Source organism: Castor canadensis, chromosome 7, assembly GCF_047511655.1.
Source record: "Castor canadensis chromosome 7, mCasCan1.hap1v2, whole genome shotgun sequence".
NCBI lineage: Eukaryota > Metazoa > Chordata > Mammalia > Rodentia > Castoridae > Castor > Castor canadensis.
The window spans coordinates 66,820,460-66,841,848 of NC_133392.1; the positions used below are offsets into that span (position 1 = coordinate 66,820,460).

A 21,389-nucleotide genomic window follows, 5' to 3' on the forward strand; every position below is an offset into this window, starting at 1 on the left:
AGAGCTTGGAATGACAAGAGGCCCCTCCAGGGAAGTGCTTGGTGTCCTACTGCTGGGAGTCATAGACAGCCTCATCAGGACTTGCTCTGCTGCAGAGCTGCCTGACCAAGGTCACATGGGGCAGCCCATCTCTTATGCCTGCCAGGGGCAGGGAGAGAGGGGAACAAGACATATCCACCCATCAGGAACAATGCCTACAGCCCATCTTAGGTCCAGCCCTCTCCAAGGGCTGAGGGTGCAGCAGCCCTGCATCACCATCGTTTCTATGTGTACCACATCCTTCCCCTCCTTCTACAGGTAATGGTCCCAGGGACACTCCCTAATGAACAACCTTTATGTCCTACTCAATTCTGGCTCAGAGGCTGCCTCCCAAGAGCCCTACCTGAACATTCCTAGTCAGTGTTTGTTGGTTGAATAAGTGTCTGAAACAAGACCTCTGTCTGCCAAGTCCAGAGATGATACTCCGACCAGTTGTGGTCCTGGCTCCTCTGGCTCCAAGGTGCTCCTGATGCCAGCATGGCCAAGAGATGGGAGTAAGCAAAATGGCAGGTGGTGGCTCTGTAACTGGAGCGCAGCCAGAAGCCTGCCAGGAAACTGGGGCTATTTGCATATAGGGCTCCATACTTGTCAAGGTGCTGGTCTTGGGCTCATAGGAACACAGATACCTGTTGTTTTCCTACAGGGGCTGGGAAATTCCAAACGGAGGCCAGTCTCTGTGGACCTCATCCACCACATAAGCCGCTAGGTTTATAATCTCCCCCATGGCTGGAAGAAGCAGCCCTGCCCAGGGAGATAATGAAGCCATGGGTTGGGACCCCTGCAGTGCAACAGGAGCCACTGGCAGCTGTGTGACTCAGATGAGCAGAAGTAATGAAGGACAGTCCCTTGGGGAATTATTCGGAAGTCATCTTGAGAGAAGAGGTGGCTCCTACCAGTATCAGAAGAGTCAAGGTATTACCCAGCCAAGACGCTACGAAAAGAAAACACACCGCTTTGCTCCTCAGGTGGAACCTTTATAGGGACCCAGGTGACTGGTGAGGGTGTAGCTATCCTGGGCATCAAGGGTTGGCACCCCCTCACAGCCCACCCATCTCACAAGTGTTCACATGCCCTGTTGAAGAGCTGAAGACAAGGACCTTGACAAAAGTGGAGTACTGTATGCAAATGTAAGACGCTATTGTAATCATCATCAACCACCCAGCCTATGGTGCTCACTTGGCAGGAAGGATATAATTTCAGGACAGTTATCATCTGTAGTAAGATTATCTCTGTAATGTGGTAAATGATAGCTGTTCACCCAATCCTCTGCTTCAAATGAAAAGTCGCACTCCATGCCCACTCTGTATACATTCATTTTTATCGTTCAATTACAAACACCAAGATGAGACGCTTTGATACCTTCAGTAATTGTTGGTTTCTAATCAGAAGTTCTTGATTCACAAGCATAAGCACATGTTTCGTTTGGTGGCTGGGGAACAGCAAGGCTCTCCCCTGACACTGTAGAAAGCAGTGTATATTTAACGATTTCTCTGTTAAACTGAGCAATAAATAACTAAGAAAGACAATAGACTAAATAGGAACTTATTGACAGGTTAACAGAATTTTCAGTCCTCTCCCTCTCCACTAAAGGACTACTGTTCAACAGGGAGTCAGAATGTTTTCTAATGTTTTAATGCTTAACTAAGTAAGAATGCAACTTTCTGTGATTTTATTTTATTTTAAAGACAGAAAGATTATGAAATTATAGTTATTCAATTAAAGCAGAAACCTCCCCATCCAATAAGCCCTAAGAACTCAATTGAACTCCTTTCTACAGGTATTTAAGGGATACTCACAGGTTCAGAGCTACAAAGGGAAAAGTAAAGAAAAGAAAGCAGCTGGGTAAGTAGAAGCAAAAGAGACAGATGCTCCATGCAGTGGTAAGAGAAAATCAGACCAGGTAGGCAGAAAGAAAACAGTCAACAACAACAAAATGAGAAACAGAAACTTTCCTAAAGGAACCTTCAATTTAGAAAGCTTATCAGTAAAAGATTAGAAAGTTACATTACAGATTTATAATTACAAGAGCATAGAATATGTTACTACTGGTAATTGCTTCCTTAATGAGATAAAATCACACTGAGATGATATCCAGCTCCTGGCCAGCCATTATCCATCCCCTGCCCAAAAAGATTCATTGGGCTAGTTTTCAATATGAAACATCCAGTGTTTCCTTGGGTCATCAATCTTAAGATGTGCCATTACTGAAGCAAGTTAGCAAGTTCCCTGTGTCTCTCCAGCAGGTGCCAGTGAAGCAGGAAGAATACAGCACCCACTCCCAAAGTAGGGATGGGAGGATTACAGAGGCAGCTCAGGGAAAGCACTTGGGATTGTTTGTGGCACTCAGTACATCCTTAATAAACATTAGCGTTTGTTATTATCTAGGCTACAAACAGTTATCTCAGAGGAAAAAAGGATTTGTGTGTAAATTAAAAGTATTTTGGAAATCTTGTATCTTCACCTGAATGTTCTTTTATATTAGGCTAAATGCAGCATACTTGGTGCCATCTTTTCTCATGCTGGTATCAACATAAAGACAATTCTTCAGTTTCTTCCCGAGACTGACACGCATCACCTCATTGCTGCCTTTGGGTACTGCCTCAGCTAATTGGGCCCCTGCCCTCAAGTGTTCTACAGGAAGCCCAGCCGGACTGTAAGGTTAAGAAGCCTGTGGTTCCACCACCTGATCATGGCTGTTTCCTCGCTTCACTTCCCCTCACATGGGGCTATTTTGAACAGACTCCCTTGCAATTCTTTCTAGCTCAGCCTTCTTTACTGAGGAATTAAGACACATTTCAGGAACCTGACAAGAGACCATGTTCCTTCGCTCCCTCCCAGTCTTCCTGATGAATCCTTATTCCCTCTATTGCACCCATAAATCAGAAATCCTCTCATTTAAATGATCTTGCTACAAGAAATAATAAAGATTTGCAATGGTGGATATGCTAATTATTCCGATTCGATCATTCCACAATGTATATATATATGTATTAAAATATCACATTATTTTAGACCCCATAAATACACACAATTCTTACGTGTCAATTAAAATACTAGGAAGCTTGCTCCTACAATCCCAGCTATTCTGGAGGCTGAAGGAGGGTGCTTGAGCCCAGGAATTCCCAGTCAGAGCCACATCAAGCTCCAAGCCCTGTAACAGCAGAGCTCACATGAATGTATCTGAAGGAATTAACCCTGCCCACCCTCACGGCTTTGCTCTGGTCCCTTCATGTGCTGTACCTGCTCCTCCCCCAACCTAGGAAACCCTACTGACTTATCACAGGAAAGGGGCCTTCCCTAGTGTCCACCATGTTTGCTGTTTACTTCAAGCCATCTAGGGGATGTGGTGAAATGAAATTACTTCCACTTTAAACAGGAAAGCACAAAGTTTCCAAAAGCACGACTTCTTTCTTAGAAAGTCAGCATTTACAGCTTAGCCCTGGCATCTCCATGGCCCCTGACCTTGGAGGCCTATTTGGGGTGGAAATGGCCTTTTCTGTTTCTCCAAAGTTTCTGAATTAAGACAACTGAAGGATGGCTTCCTTTCACAAAGATGGACTATGAGACTCATCCCAGTCCTCATACTTTTTTTCAGCCATCCATTCATTCAGCACCTCCAACTTCCAGGAGCCAGACACTAAGCAACACGGAGACCAAACAGACAAGAATCCCTGGTTTTATGAAGCTAGTTTGGACTTCAGTGCAGGCAGGGGAAGACTGATGATAAATAAAATTAATGAGCAAAGTCTATATCAGTGAATTACAATTGTTATGAAGAAAAATGAAAGCTATGGATGATAGAGAGTAACTAAAAATAGGAGGCAAATTATCAAAAATATTGAAAGTTACAGAAAATATAAGGAGAAGTCCTTCAGAAAAATGTGACGTTGACACTCATTTTCTGTGTAAATATGGGCATGCCGCCTGTTCTTCTGAGCCTGTTTCCTTCTCTGTAGGGTACAGCAGAACTATGAATCTTTTTATGGTACTTTTTAGCCCTGAAAATCCGTTTCTCTAAACAAGAAGCAGCAATCTGAATCAACAATAGTTTGTCAAGATCCAATCATTTTGGTCTAAGAGTCAATGATATTTAAAAGACAAACCGACAAACTGCCTAGAGTCCCCAACAACCCATCCATGTGTGCTCTTGGGCCAAAATAATTCTGAAGGCAATTACAAATTCGCTTGTCATTTTATTTTCTTCAATTGTTGACTTAGAAACAACTTGAATTCCAGACTCCTCTTCCCCTCAGTTACCCTCAAAACACTCTCCTGATAGACACTAACCTCTAAAACAGGGTCATAAAGTGAGACTCTGAGGACAAGGTTGCTGAGCAACTTGGCCTCAAATGCCATTTATCCTGGGGCCAGGCAACTGCCATGCAAGCCCCAGTTCAATTAATTCGCATTGCCCTGATAAGATGGGCACCCAGCAGAGGGTTTCCTCTTACTAGACTCTTTCTTCCCCTCCTTATTCTTTTCCATGAAGCTGATATAAGGTTCAGGAGGAAGCCCTTTAGTTAGGAAAAGTCATCCTGGAACGGTCCAGAGAAGGAAAGCCATCCATCAAGCACTGGTCAGCTATATCTGATGAAACGTTCCCTGGGGTGATTGCTCTGAGCTGGAGTTGGAATTCTGCCTGCCTGAGGAGGTGTGCTGTGGGGGTTAAGAATAGCCTGGAGGCTCCAAGAACAGTCACTGTTCCCCAAGCAGGTCCTGATGACAGCTGATCTTCACTAGGTTCTTCCTGTGTGCTGAACTTTGGCCCATTTTTCTAAGTGCTTCATATGTATGAACTAACAATTGTATGGTGTAATCACTAAGGTTATTACCACTCCTGAATAAAGCCACTGAGATGGTAAAGCAACTTGTCTACTTGTTAAGCGAGGGAGAAAAACCTACCTATGTTCAACCATTAAGGCTACAAAGCTGCACTGCTCAGAGAAAAAAATCTAAGACAAACCATATGTGTACATGTAATTTTAAATTTTCTAGAAGGTACTTATTTTTACATCCAATCATTTATTTTACAACTATAGACAGATTTAAAGACAAACAGCATTCCAGGAGAAAAACCTGTCAGACTGTCTCCACCTGTGGCTCACACACCTTCACTTCCTTTGACCTTTTCCTGTAAGGTCCTAGTGTGATCTGTCCCAATGGCCTTTGCTCCTCCTTCCTTCATCAGGGAACCCTGATTTGGTTCAGAAATGCTGGCAACTCACAACTGAGGCTTGGCTCCCCTCCTAGGCAGTTAGTGGAGTTAGTGGTAGGTAGCCATAGTGGTCTCATTCCTTCTCCAGCAATTGATTTAGACTAAGCACGGTAACTGAAATAAATCCAGAGGTGAGCTGGGGGCTTCTGAGAATGTGGTCCATATTTCTAAACAGGAAGCCTGAGTTGGTGGTTCCTTTCCCAGCAGATATAAATATACGCATTTATTTTCTTTTCATTGTGGTAAAATATCCATAACAACATTTACCATTTTAATCATATAGTTGTTCAGTAGGATTAAACACATTCACATTGTTGTACAACCATTACTACATCTACCTAAGAGGTACACTTCTTTGAAAGTCTTGGTATGTAGCCCAGGCTGGTCTCAAACTCAATATCCTCCTGCCTCCACCTCTTGAGTGCTGAGGTTACAGGCATGTGCCACCACACCCAACCTAAGCGGCACACTTTTTTAAAAGAAAAACAAATGTGAAATTATTTTTAACAATATAGTTTATTTAGCTAAGCTATCCAAAACATTTTCATTTTAAGATGCAATTAGTGGAAAATCATAAATAAGATATTTTACAGCCTTCTTTTCATTCTAAATATGCCCCCCAGCACATCTTAATTCAGCCTGGCCATCTCTCAGGTGCTCAGGAGCCACCATGAGGAGACAGCCCTGGCTTCGGGTTCCTCAAGTCCATGTATGCACAGTCAGCACATGGGCATCCCCAGGGGAGAGCAACAAACCATGTGTTTATGAAGGTCTGTGCGTCACCATCACTCCCAGGGACAGCTTGTGGCTCACTTCTGGAGCCTAGATGGTGTCTGAATTCAGTGGTTCCAGATCAGCACCTCAGCCCCCCACAGACTTCCGTCAACGTGCTGGTAGACGACATGGGGTCAGGGACCTGAAGGACAGCTTTTCCTAGTAGAGTAAATCTTGTGCCACTGCCACCCAGCTATAGGTCCATCTCCAGACTAAGAGTGACCTCAGCAGTGGAGGTGGATATGACACCTACACAGCCACTCCAGCAGGTTGAACCAATAATACATAAACACACACCTACGTGGAAAGAGGGAAGTGTGTATGCAAGTGGTGGTTGTCATGGAAACCAGCCAGCCTCACTCCAGCGTTTCCCTGGTACCTTGATCATTCAGTGGCTGATGAAGTCCAGTAGAGAGGCACTGTCCCTGTCCCTATGGAAACCTCCCAGATGGGCTCATTATGATGAAAGCAGATCAAAGAGGGAATGACTACGTACCTTTCCCACCCACAGTCATCATATCCACCTTGTTTCCTGGGTATTACCCAAAGGAAAAAAAAAATAAAGCCACCCTTGCCACAGAAAGAAAAGGCTGAAGGAGGTCAAGATATGACAATAGGATGTGGGGTGGGGGATGCATCAAGGTGTGGCAGTAGGAAGTGAGGTAGAGAGCATCCAAGTATGGCAACAGGGGTGAGGTGGTTCCAAAAAGGGAAGCTATGAAATGGCCTCACATGTCTACCATAGTAGGCATTCTACTGGACAAATTATGGCATCAGAGTTTTGTTACCTGTCCAACTTGACATGGAACTCTTCCTCTATGGCATGTCCCTGGTTTGATCACTGCCTGGAGCCATACATCCTTGGGACCATAGTAATTCATTTTTTACATATTCATTCAGTCTTTCACACATTCCTTAATGAGAAGCACATGATTCAGCAGAAATAGCCAAGGCCATCAGGTCACAAGGTCCCAACTCTGATGTTTATTGATATCTTACCTAAGAGATGAAAAATTCTCTGTGCCTTGCTTTCCTCATCTGTACGTTGGGGGCGAGAACAAAATGATGCTTGTCACTTGTCTTGTATACAGTTATATCCAATGCGTTAAACATTGACTTACATTGAGTATAAGAGACCAAGTTCATATCTCATTCCGTTGTGATCAGCTGCCAAGCAGAGAGATTGGTACTTCCAAATACTTAATATCAACAGAATGAAGAAATGACAAACTTTCTCTAATGTGGTTCAGATTGGTCTAAGACAAAGGGGACTATAAAACTAAAATACATATTTTCTATTCTCAAAGAACTTATAGTTTACTGTATTTGATTAACAAATTATATAATACTTAGTCTGTGCCAGCTACTTTACTGTTAAGTACTTTACTAATATTGAGTCATTTAAACATCAGAATAAACTTATGAGATAACTACTATTATTGTCCTTTGTCACCTGCCAAACAATGTCAAACTCAGCCAATCTGGCTCAATAGTCCGTGCTCTTAACCATTCAGCCATGCAGTCTTGAGGGTAGATGGGTCCTAGGCACAAGTGTATTAAATGGTGGATTTCAGAGGAGGGGAAGACTGTATACTGGTCATAAAGAGGTAGGATTTGAACTCACAGAGTATGTGGAGGCAGGAGGGGACAGATGATGGTGAGCTCTGATCATCTGCATAAGGAGTTTAGGCTTTAGTTCATGAGTAATCACTGAAGTTCTAAGGGGCATGGGGAAACCTAGGCAAATCTAGCTTGGGGAGAAATTCACCTGGTCATAGCATGTAATATGGACTACTGAGAGGAGATGGGACAAATGAGGAGAATGACATAGACACTGTTAATAGTCAGCCCAGGACTTAAACCAGAACAATGGAGAAAGGGACACCTAGGGCAACTCAAAGAAGTTGGCTACTGCTAGAAGGTAAAATATCTGTATCCATTTCCCACCAATCACACTAAGCAGAGACAAGTGGCAGGGAGCACTCACTGGCACTCTCTTGGCCACCCATCATGGCACATGGGCTTCCTGTAGCACTGGTGTGCAGAGAAGTCAAACGTGGGGCTCTTCTGACCTGCCTATAGAAACACAATCCAAGCCTTCTCCAGCTGCATGTGGCTGGTTACTGAGCCTGGGTGGTAAGGTCAATCCTGGCCACCTCAAATGTGAAAGATAGCCTGGGACATCAAACCACAGTCCTATTTACCATAATGCTTGATAAATCACAACCCCAGAATCTAAAAGCAACCTGAGTCTTCCAGTTAATGGGCTCTCTATTTGAATTGCTATTATGTTGGAAAGGGAAGAACAAGAATTGTGGAATGGATGAGGAGTTAGAAAGAGTTATGGCCCAAGAACGTGATCAGTCAGCCTTCTTCCAAGCTCTACCAATTGCCTGAAATCTTCCACCCTGTCCCAGTTTTGCATAAATCCCTGGAGAAGGTTCTTTCTGACATCACAATGAGATGGATGCCAGGGTAAAGGCACAGCAGGTAGACTCATAAAACCAGTAAAAACAAGTTGGCTTTGACAGAAGCTGGATTTGTCTTGTTATTTATCTTTCATATTTGAAGCCCCATTTTCATCTTGATGGAGATGATAAACTCTTTGCAAACTTTTATAGCTCCCAGGACGAAACTGAAGACTGTGTCCCTGCTTCCTGCCTGCAACCCAGGCAGACTTTTAAATTCAAGTCAGACCAGCAACCGTTTTTGGTCAGAGGCAGAATAGATTTATCTCTGTTTAGCACAGCCATTAAGATATAAGCATGAATAGCTGAAGAGATAGGACGTTAAGGGGAAAACAGGAAGAAATAGGAGGTGAGGCTATGAGAGAAGGAGATCGTGACACACCGACCCCAACCACTACCACCACAAGCTTTTTATAGTGTCAGGGGAGTGGGGTATGGGAAAAACAGCTGCAGAGATGAGAGAATGGACCCCAGGAATGGGCTGGAGGAGCGTTACAGCAGGAGGGCTGAGATCAATGAGTGCTGAGTGCTGAGAGAATTTTGAGAGTGGACATAACAAACGGGAAGATTGCTTGAGTTTCTGTTTGTCTGTGGAAGCACTGTGGCTCTGAAATCCACCCCCTCTGCTTTTCCAAATACTAAAGAAAGACTCCAGATGGAAAAATCTGAAGTCAGACTGCAAGATGAAAAAAAGAAGAAGAAGACTCACACAGGAAGTTGGTAACTTTGTTGCTCCTCTAAGGTCCAGTCTATGAATTCGGGCTGCTGAATACTAGACCTAGTCAGAGGATGTGGGTTCTAGTCCATACATTGCCTGGGACTGATTGTATGATCTTGAATAAGCCCAAATATAGGGAATGTGGTCTAGAACAGATAAGGCATAAGTAACATTGGTTCTGTCTCCTTTCAAGCCTTCACTCATGGAACACATCACTAACTGATTAGTCTTGAGTCTCTGGTACATCCTCTGTAGGCATCACTGATCAATCAGAATGGACCCAGGAAATAAAACTGGTCCCCACCCCTGGACTAGATCTCTTCCAATCCTCGAACACTGGAACAAGAAAATGGCATGTATATTCTTATTAGATCCTTAACTAAGTTCTGCCTCTGTTCTCTCTTCTCTTTGGTCTTCTTTCCAAGACTTAGCAGCCAAGGCTGAGAGATAAAAACTAGTATGAAGGCTCTTCACTCAGCTCCACCTGAAGCTCCGACAATGACCTTGTGCACTTTTCCTTTGAGCCTCTTCACCTTGGGTTTCCCCATTCTGCTCAAAAGTTCCTTCTAGGGCTGAAGTCTGCTCTATCCTCTTAGAAATCTCATCAAGATAGAGAATTCTACTCCTTTTCAAATGTTTTGAGATCACAAAATAGAAGGCAGCCTGGGGAAGTTCAAAGATGTTTAATTATTACCCTTAGTTCTTTTGAAAATTATTAAAGAGCTCAGAATTAGAAATTCAGACTCCCTGTACACTCATGAGAACAAACAGCTCCCTTCTAAATGGCTTAATGTGTCTGTTTAATGTACACAAAATTATCTTTCAGGAAAGCAGATTGTTTTTCTTGTCACTTTGCATCTCTAAAATAAAATATACCACCTATGGCAAAGGGTTGAGGATTCAAAGTATGACAAAATCTACAGCAGAAATAATTAGCACCAGAGGCTGTTTCTCAAAGAAAGTTAAATGAAAGAGAAACTGGTTACTTATTTATTTCTGTTCTATCTTGGTCTCTCCATCTCAGCTGGGGGAGGAAGAATTGTATCTCTGTGTGCTGGAAGGATGTCTTGCTGAATTGCTCTACAAGATCAATTCAGTAAGCCAATCCTTGAGCCCCAGCATGCAACTCCCTCCGGGCCCAGGGACCATGGAAACCTGCTTCAGCCTGCAAAGTCTCTGGAGAAAACACCAGACAAACCCACTGCTTTGCAAACTGGGTACAAGAGGAGAGAAATTGATTCTCAGTCATTTGATATCCAGGGATGTGAACTCCTGCCTCCCAAGGATGTGGACAATCTTTGCTTAAATCATGTTAATTAAATTGGAAGCACTTGAAATAGCCCATTGAGGGTGTGTTGCTGTTGTTTTTGAAGCTCATCTAGGAAGTTAACCCAGAATGCAGCTTCATTTGGGAAATCACTACAATCTGAAATCCACAGATCACCCTCAGCACTTAGCACCCTTATGTAAATTTGGGGATGTGCCTGTCTGGGTGGTTAGTTTCTGCCAATCCCCTGAGTTGACTACCTTGCCGACTTTACATTGAGAGTAAAAATGACTGTGGCTACAGTAATGAGTCCTTGCTCCTCAGCCCCTCCTGGGTGCCTCTGGCGGTCATTATTTTAAATAATGAAATATTCACAGGTACAAAGAGATAGATCTGCTTCTGCTTCTGGAAGAGAAAGGGACCTTCAGAACCATGGTGACTGACCTGCTTCAGCAGCAATTCAGTCAAAGAGGTGCCAACAGCAAAGGACAGAGGCCTCCTCAAGCAAAGGCTATTACTGGAAGAAGAGCTCTTCAAGTCAATGTGAGGGCTACTGGAGTAGAAACAAGCTTCCCCAACCCAAAGATGTCAGATTGTATGAAGACAGCCCAAGAAGTGGTTTTAAAGAAGCTAGTCCTCTGGGGAGGAACTGGCCTTTGTGATGTGGCCCCCTCCTCATGGCATCCTTCCTCCAGCTAACTCCATGGCCACAGGCCCATCTGGAAGCTTCCTTCTCGATGCATTCCTTCTTCTCTGCATATTGGGAAGGGAGTCAAAAAGAAAAAGAATCTTAGTGAATGAGTCAGAGGTGGCGGTCATCTCTCCCAAGGCCACGAACAAAGTTTAATTTTAGTCTGAATGGATCACAGCCCTAGTGGAGAGCCATGAAGGGACTTCCCTCCATCTACCCTGTGTCTCTGCAGTTGCTCCAGCACCTGGAGAAGAAAAAAACTGTTCTTCTTAGTGTAGCTCTCCCAGTGCCTGGCAGGGTCAAATCCTTGCTGTTTGTCCTAATTGAAAGATAGTAAAGGGAATGAGAAACCATGGGTGGTTTGGGGTTGCAAGGGAACAAACTATTTACAAACTCTGGCACCCCTCATTTGATCCAAGGTGACACCAAGGTCTTGAGGAGGAAATTGTCTTATCCAAGGTCACCCAGGAAGGTTACAGAAGAGCTAGGATGAGAACACAATTTTCTGATGACCACAATTCGTCAGATAAAAGCAAATCTCATTTTTTCTCTCATATACCCATCCTGAACTGATCTCAAACACTGCCTCCCACCCCCAAAGCCCAGACAGATACATCCATGAACCTAGGTGAGAAAATAGTTTTCTCTCTTTCTGATCTGAGTGTTCTTCCTGGAGACATCTAAGGTGGCCAAGAAGCCAAGGTGCCCAGCTCCTGGCCCAGAGGGAGACAATACCATCATGGCAGCTTCCCTGGAAGCCCACACAGATGTCTGGGGATTATGCAGCTCCTAAAAAACAACTGCTTTCCCCTGCAGGTAGTTATTTTTCACCCTGGGGCCTGAGCCTGGGCAGACAACTCTCTGAGTTGTCTATGTCTGCCGATATAGTCAGTTTTGGACTATGTTCCAAACAATGCATCACAACCAGGCCCTTGCTCTAGAAACAAGGGGAATGGTCTTGTAGGTTTCCAAACTCCACATCTCCCTGGACAAGATAGGACTGAGGCTAACAAATCCAGCAGGCTTTAACAGCAGCCAGAGACCAGGCAACCCTGGTTTCAGCCTCTGTTGTGAGCCATTGCTGGTATAAATGAAGACAGAATTTGAGAGTCGGTGGTATGGGAAAGGCTCTTTTAATCTTCTCCTTTTCAATGAACTGGACAGTTGGTCCACCAACAATCACATAAGTGGGGAGGGACACTCAAAAGGGAATGAGACAAATGTCAAAACTGAGCCTGTATGCTAGAACCACCTGGGAACAGTTCGGAGAAGGTGATGGTTTCTCAAGCCTGCCCACTGCAATGCTCGATACTAGGCCTTTCATTCCTGTGGAGTAGCCAGTATGCCCAGTTCATTTACTTTCTGGATTTAACCCACTTCCAATCAGCATGGAAGGCCCGAAGTCTGCTTGCCCAGGGAGGAGGCACACAAGGAATTTTCAGGGCAGAAAGGAAAGAGTCCTTGCAGGCTCTGCACTGGTAACCAAGCTGCCATTCACAGCCCCTCCATGTCAGCACAAGGTCAATTTCATGAACCAAAATTTACTGGACAAGTAAAGTTTTATAGGTGGTGCATAAGAGGCTTGAGTGCATTTAATTGAGTTTTCAAGTGCCCTAATTCCTTAAGAAAGACAGAGAAGTAACTAATTTCCAAGGTCCCTCACCACTCAAACAGAAGAGAACATTTCTGACAATAAAATTTTTAGGGCAAATGATGGCTTTCTGTTAGTGTGGTTCCCCTGAAATCATTGTTTTATCTGGAAAAAAAAAAAGCCTTTTTCTGGACTAGACTCTAAAAATGGGGCTTTTAGTGCACCAAATTGGAATGTTCAGTGCCCACAGACACGAGTCCGTCTGCCTCTTCCTAAACATAGCCCAACAAACTAAACTTGGAAGCATCAGCTTGTGTGTGGTCCTGAGTGTGACTTTCCAAGCACGTGTTTCCCAGCAATAACAAAAGCTGACAACTTTGTCGTTGTCGTCTCTATTTTTGAGTCTCCCTGATAAACTTACTCACAGCTGCAATAGAGGCTCTAAGGAGAGTCACAGCCCACAGAGTATTTTTCTGACACTGCTAAACCATCAACATCATCTGAAGGTCTTGGGGGAAAGCTGGGTTTAAAAAAAAAAAAAACCCTGTCCAACCTTTAAGCTCCTTTAATACACCTTTAAGCAGCCTTTAATGCTTCCTTTTCCTTCAGCGCCTCCAGGGGGCGACAGCTTTTACTGATTGAGAAAGAGAGAAAGAAGAAAGGAAAAGATGGGAGGGAGGGAAAGAGAGAGTAAGGCTGACTAACAGTCATATAAACACATTTACTCAGGCCCCTGGGATCCAGCAGGATCTGAGATCAGGGTTAGAAGAATCCAGCTCCCAGGACTGCTCAGGAGACTGGCAAGATGGGTCCCAGGCTCTGATTTATCACCAAAGTCCACTTCAAAATCTTCACCACACAAAAGCATTCTAGCACATGCAAGCATCACATTTTCACTTTCATAACTTTGGATGTTTTTACTTTTCAGATTATCCTGGAAGAACCAACAGGTGTCCCTTGCCTTAAATGGCACCTGATTTCCAATTGGTACTCTGGGAATGTCTGAAGGAAAATGTGAAGGGATGGGTCAAGAGCCCAGAGGAGATGGCTCAGCTATGCAGCTGAATCTGTGTCTCTGTCTTCTGGTAATATAGCATGGTTTTCCAAGTCCTTTTCATGGATCTGTGGTCACTGCCCACCAAAATAGATGTTCAACATACCTCTGTATATCCTGGTGCTGACAGGCCCTTTGCAACCAACCTGTCTCTTCCCTGTCAGCCTCACTCCACAGCTAGGGAGGACTGGGAGTGGGGACCACAGAGAGTGCACTTGACCCTCTTTCCACAAGACTCATCTGTCACCCTGCCAAGGCATTTCGTGTGACACAGAAACCCACAATGTACAGTCACAGGAGGAGTCCAGCCTGTTCCCCAGCCTCAGGCCAGCTTAGGGAGGCTACATGAAGTGAGAATTTCCTGGCTGACTTAGCAATGGTGCGTCAGGTTGGCTTGAGCCAGGCACAGAAAGGACAGAGTCTGGATAAGCCTGAATGAAATGTGTACATGGAGCAAACAATCATCAATTGACTGGACCCAAACCAGGACCTGCTGGGTATACCCAGAGCCTTTTATACAGCCATGCCAGAGTTCCTGGTACTCAGAAAGGATGTCAGAAATAGTGAAGTCTAGGAGCTGCTCTCTCTCTGCCCTAGGAAAGGATTTACTCTCTGCTCCCTGCCCTTGTGGGTCACCATCCCAGCCCCTTTCTCCATAACATGGCAGCTGGGCTCACATGGCTAACATATCACAACCATGATACTCAATGTTTATTAAACACTAGCCACTCTGTAGGTACTATTCTAAACATTTCCCATATATTGACTCCTCACCACCACATTAAGAGGCAAGGCCTATTATTACCCCCTTTTTACAGATGAGGAAACTGAGCAACTTGTCCAGGGTGAAAGCCTAGAGAGAGGTGGAGTGGGGAGGCCATGGACTGTACTATCCAGCTACAACACACACAGCAGCTCCTTCCCAAGGAGGGGTGTCCAGAGAGAGAAGCAACAGGACCTGGAGATTTGGGGGTACAAAAGGGTTCTCTCTTGCCTCCTGGGGGGTTGCAACCAAATAAGAAAGAGATACGATGAGCCAAAAGAGAGCAGGAGCCACAGTTCAGACAATACTGCTTGACAGAGGGTTGGCTCCTACCTCACAGCCCCAAAGAGGCAAAGATGGGCTCATTCCATTGGGAAATACCAATAAACATATGTGATTGGACAGATGGGTAATGCATACAGAGAGACAGATGGAAGGACAATGCAAACACCCTGCCCCACCTGAACACTGAGAGGGGAGGGGTGACAGCAGAATAAACACTTATCGTGTGACTCCCCCAAATCTCCCTCCAAGCCACACATGGATGGTTAGCAGTTACCTTGTGCCATGGGTAACTTGGGAACAAATCTTATCAGCCACTTAGAGAAAAATGTCACCAGTAACGAAGGGAATAGCAACCTTTTTGTCTACTGGCCAGACAGTAATTATTTTAGGCCTGTGGGTATCTGGGCTCTGCGAATACCACTCAACTCTGCGTTGTAGTGTGTTACAAAAGCAGCCATAGACAATATGTAAATGAGCAAGCATGGATGTGTTCCAGTAAAGCTTTGTTTATGGACACTGAAATAATTTGAATTTCAAATAATTTTCACATGTCAAAAATATTCTTCCTTTGATTTTTTTTAGACTATTTTAAAATGTAAAAGCCATCTTGCGCTTGTGAGCCATGTGAAAGAAGCACTGGCCCATGCACCACCAATAGCTGGTCCCTGGACAAGTTAAATGCTGCCCACAGGAGGAGGGAAAGGAGAAGAGAATGATAGACAGTCAACAACATCAAAATACATTGCTTCTGTGCAGGTAGATGACACAACGAAACACACTGAAAGTGTTGAATAATAGGGGATAGGAGGGAAAATAACAAAGGAGGTTAAACTGACCAAAGTACAATATATCCACAGCTGAGATGCATTGAGAAACCACTTTGTACACTGACTTTGGAATTAAAAATGATGGACAGGACTGTAAAATAGGTTCTGTGAGGGGGTTGGGTACTTCTGGAGTGGGAAGGGTCAATGGAGGGGATAAAGGAGGGTGAATATGGTCAATGTACTCTACATATTTATATGAAATAAAACAATGAAACATTTTGCAATTATTTTAAGTAGAGGCTGAGGAGAGGGATGAGGGAGACAGATAGTGTGTGTGTGGGGAGGGTGACCTAACCAATGTACAACGTAAGCATATTCAGAACTGTCACAGTGAATGTCCCCTGTACAACTAATGTATGCGAATAAAAATGCTTTGAGAAAATTTTTTTAAAATGCTGCCCATGGTGAGATAAGAGTGAGAACTGCCAGGAAAAACAAAATCTTTTCACTTTCCCACTTCAGCATTTCAGTGAGTACTTGTATGCCGGTATGCATTGGCAATGTAGAGAGGGAACGAGAAAGGAAGTCTGTCCAAGTTCCCAGGGAACCATTTTTATCCTGGAGCATCTCTTGGGTCTAGTGTTCAGTGCAACCTAATTAAAGCAGTGCGGGTAGAGTCTGACCAACTGTAAGCAACTGAACCATGAACACCTCCAGTGACAGACAGCTCACTACCTGTCATGGAGCCTGCTCAAGGCTATTGCTTCTCTGAGTCCTGTTTTCCCATCTGAGTCACCCGAGCCACAAATAAACATAGTCCAAGTATAATGTGTCTTTCATTAGCTAAAGAGAAAATTTCTTATTTAATAATATAAAAATGTAATATACCTTTTTTGGCTTTTTGACTAATGTCCAAAGTACAAGCTCTATCTGTGCACAGGATAAAATGAAGAGGCATTTTAGGTCCTGGTGGGGGAATTACCACTTGGTTCCTTTGAACTAAAGCCTCCCTTAGGGGTGCTAACTCAAATAAGACCTCTGTTTACACCCAGTAGCACAGAGGGAAGAACATCCCTGCTCGCATTCTTATAAAAAACACAATCCTGTGAAAGTTTGGCAGTTGCAGGTGGTATAAGAATTTTATGTAGATTTGCCAAAAATAAAAAGAAGGGACATAGATGAGAGGAAGAAAGAGTGAGATGGACATGTGAGTCATATATGAATTTGCCCCCAGGTACCACTGAGAAAAGGAGAGGATGCTGGTGAGAAATGGAGCCACTAAACCAGAAAATTGACAGCAATGAATATCACATGCAGGATTCAGCATATGCCATGTGCATCCCTGTTTAGCTCAACTGGTCCAATTTCATGTGCAAACAGCACAGCAGTGATGCACATCTACTTCATACAATTAGACCAATAGGATTATTTTGATTTGAAAGCATGTTTGATACATATTTCCTTTGGGCCCTTAGAGATAAGAATAAATGATCCAGGCTATGAACACGATGTTAATGTAAAATGCCACACATGACATATTTAGAAAGATAAAGGGAGAGACTGGCATTTTTTTCTCCTTACATTGATTAAGTCATCTCCCAGACATTAAAGCAAGTAGCAAATGTTTTCACTTCATGGAATTACACGTTTATCTTTCCTGGAGCAATATTGGAATGTGAAATGTAGTAGTATAGGAAAATGGGGAAAGTAAAAAGTGTGTTTCTAAGGGCTCTACCTTTGCTCAAGGAGCTGGTAGCTGTGGTGGCAAGACAGGTCTTTGAAGAGAAGCACAAAGCACTGTATTCGTTATGGGGTTGAGGGCAAATCCAGGTGGTATAACCCTGGCTCACACCTACCTCAAGGCTGTTCTTGATCCCGAGAGATGGTTTTCCTAGGGAAACAGTTGCTCTCAAATCAACAAGGTATACATGAGTATTCAGAGATCAGGTTCAATGGAGATGGCATGAGTAGGTGCATGCACCTGTGTTTGTGTGTATCTGTGAATCTACATGTGATATGTGACATAGGGTAGTCCTATGGTACTCACTCTTGTGCTACATGTCCTTGGAAAAATCCATTTCCTCTCAACATCTACCTTTCACTTTCTTTATGAAAAGTCATAAAATAAAATAAGAGTCAGAAAACTATGGCTTATGAAACAAATCTGACCCAACACCTATTTCTGTAAATAAAGTTTTATTGGAACACAGTCACATTATAGCTAAATGTTTGCAGCTGTTTTCAAACCACAATGGCAGAGTTAAGTAGCCATCAGAGTCCACATGGTTCACAAAACCAAAAATATTTGCTACAAAAAAATTTACCAACCCTGAACTAAAATATCTCAGTCTTAAAAGGGTTTAATTTGGCTCACAAAAAATACATGGCACACATAAACACATATATGGAAATTTCAAATACAGAGTAGGGAAACTGGGGCAAAGGAAAAATGAGACACAGAGAGGAAGCAAGGGGAGGGTATGAGTATATAGAAGAAAAACACTGAGATTTCCATGGGCCACCAACTTGGGGCTCACATCAGCTACCCGAGAGAGACACATGATCCCTTTCCCAATTTAGGACACTCTTTGGTATGTACCAAGAGGACCATGACAATCTCTGGTGCAAAGAACTACTTATCCTTCGAGTGTGGGCATAAAGTGGATAACGTGAAATGCAGGGGACAAAGTCCTCAACAAAACCCAAACAGGAGAAATCCTGATGACCTTTACTGCTTTATTGAAATGTCTCTCAGTGTGGGCCAACTCCATAGCCTAAATCAGAATTTATCAGCAATTCTTTCAGCATGCTCCAGAATTCTAAAATAAGCATGTACTGTTCTGCAGTTGTCCGGCAGTATCTACAGGGGACTGGTCCAGTACTCCCCATGGATACCAAAATCCAAGGATGCTGATGTCCTTTACATAAATGGTGTAATACTTGCATAAAACTAATGCACATCCTCCTGTACACTTTAAATCATCTCTAGATAACTTATAATACCTAAGACAATGTAAATGATATGTAAATAGTTATTACAACTATATTAATTAGGGAATAATGACCAAAACAACTGTACATGTTCAGTAAGATGCAATTTTCCCCCAGTATTTTTGACAAGTAGGTTGGTCAAATCCATGGATATGGAAGGCCAACTGAACTTTTATAATCAGAAAATATTCCTTAATTTTTACTTAAAAAAATGAAGGAAGCAGTAACCCTTAACAGCTTGGGGTTCACTTTGATATGGAATCGCTCAGGCATGCGTTCCAAGAGAGCTCCGTCCATCCAGTCTGCTGTTTTTGTGCCGCTAAGTCTGGTGCCTGGAGGAGACAAGGCAAAGGCTATTCTAAGACCTGGAGCCCTGAGGTCAAGGAATTTCATCACTTGGGTGATGAGGCTCCAGGTGTTGACTATAAAAAGCCCTGGTGAATGGGGATGATCATTTGTCATTTTTAAATAGAGTGACACAACTTTATATCTAGTTTAGCAATATAAATAATTCATACCATGGATCACTGTTGCTTTACGCCCATGCTAGCACAGAGACTGTAAGAAATCAGCATGTATCTAATGAATAAGGTGCTTGCTTGAGTAGTCCTACAGCTATTCTGGGGCAGTCTTGGCAAACCCTTCCCCACCTGGGCCTTACCCAGCTTGGAGACTCTCACCTGTACCAATCAGACAAATGAAAGAGGGGTCCAAATGTGGAGGCCAAGCTCTTGAGCATGTGTCAAGAAAACAGACATTGAAAAAGGAAACTGAGCAGCCGGTTGTCTGGTCTTGCTTTGGTCTCACTGTTGCAGGAATAAACATTTGAACAGCTTTAGACAAACAGCCTTGGGTTCAGAATAGGCAGGGCAACTTTCTCCTGTGTGCTTGCGACTTCCATGTAAAATCCATTCTTTCTGCAGAGGAAGGCCCTGCCTTCTATAGGACCAGCCTGTCCTCCAGGTCTGCTCTCTGTGTGGATGGTTGGGGATGAACCACTTGATCTGTGGGCCCCGGCAACCCCTACAAGGAGACCTCCAGAGAGCAGTTGGCACCGTGTGCATCCCCAGGCAGAGGTCTGGGCAGAGCATGCCTCTATGTGCAAAGGTTAGGCAAGTCAGGCCAAGAGGCCTCTGGACCTAGTTGGTGCTGAGGCAGTAATGTCAAATGTCACAGCCAAAGCAACAGCTGGTGGTGGCATAGGAGAGAAAAGGCATTATCTTTGACTGGGAAGTCATGACACAGAAGGAGCACTAGGCTGAGAGTATGGAAGTTGACTCTGTCACTTACAGCTGCATATTTCTTTTTGCAAGTCATGGCCCTTCCTTGGCTTTCATTTTCTCAACTATATGAGAGATGGATTCACAATTAAGAACTGGCTTGCTTCCTTGTGACAAACCCCCATCAGAACAGCAATACAGGGGATATGTTCCCTGCCTTTCAGACTGATGATGATTTGTATGGTTAGCTCACAAGAGGCTCTGGATAATGTGACTGATAGCACAGCAGTAGTGTGAAGGCAGCCCTTCATTCCCACAATGCATTGTGCTCCTCAGCTCCTTCAGCTTGGAAACATTTCCTCCCCTTGGCTTTTAAGGTTCTAACTCACACTTCAAAACTCAAAGTTCAGCTCAAATGCTTTCTAATTACAAATTCTTCATAGCTCTGGCCCACTATGTAGTCCTTTCTCATTTTCAAGCTCAAGTATGTTTTTATTTGTGATATCTTCTGTACCATCAAGCATGTGTTCAGTTCATTGGGAAATGGAAGTTTCCATTCAAAAGCTTTCCTCTCTATGAACCTCTACCTCCTCTTACAGCTTTTTCTGCCTCACACATACATACACATTGCTTGAATTCACTGCACTTGCCCTCCATGCATTTTTTTTGGTAACATCCATACATGTGTGCAATAAAATCGGGGTCATTCCCTTGTTTTCCACTGAACAGAAAAAACACTTGGCCCGAAGTCAATGCTTAGTAACTCTTGGCTGATACTGCTGAAGAGAATTAGAACTGTCTATGATGACTACATGCACAGCAACCAAACTGTCTGCTGTCCTATGTCTACCATGGCCACTTATATGTGTAGAATGCATGTTTTCCCTTCTGTCCCAGGGGAATAGCCAGATCTAGAATTGGACCTCTTCATGTTCCCAGTGCAGAAGACACTCACACCAAAGAGTCAAACACAATGGAGACTTTACTGAAGAACCAGAAGAGGAGATGGTGACAATGGTTACACAGCACAGCCATGAGCAAGCCACCTGCAAGTTCCTCATTAGGCATAGTCTCTTCTGGCATGTGTGAGCAACAGGCCTGGTACACCCAGTTCTTCCCCAGTCTTTGAACTGAAAGACCCGCAACCCAGACACTCCTTAGTCCTGGGCACATGATAAGTGTCTGTTCCCCACACACAATCCTTGCCCTAAATCAGGGGCTCACAAGACCAGTCAGCAAAGCCAAGTTCTGCAAGCAGACCAGAGAGAAGCAGGAGAGGCACAGAGAAGAGGATGTATGAACCCTAGATGGGTCAGGAGTCAACCTCATCAGAAATAAGAGCACATGAGCAGTGCTCTGGCCTGGAGCCCATCACCTTGGGGTGGGGGTGGGGCTGCTGACTGCTTCTGCATGAGCATGAATGGGAATGTCCACCATGGGCAGAATCCAGCTCACACAGTGCAAATTAGGACATTGCCCCAAGAAGGGCTCTCTGGCTGGCCACCAGAGGAAAGCAATAACATCCCCAGAAGGCTATCTCACAGAC

General features: G+C 43.8%; 1 protein-coding gene across 39 annotated transcripts in view; it reads right to left on the reverse strand.

Annotated features, from left to right (window-relative positions):
- The window catches only part of Kcnma1 (potassium calcium-activated channel subfamily M alpha 1), a 718,079-nt gene that overhangs the window by 487,120 nt on the left and 209,570 nt on the right, over nt 1–21,389 (reverse strand). The window lies entirely within an intron of this gene.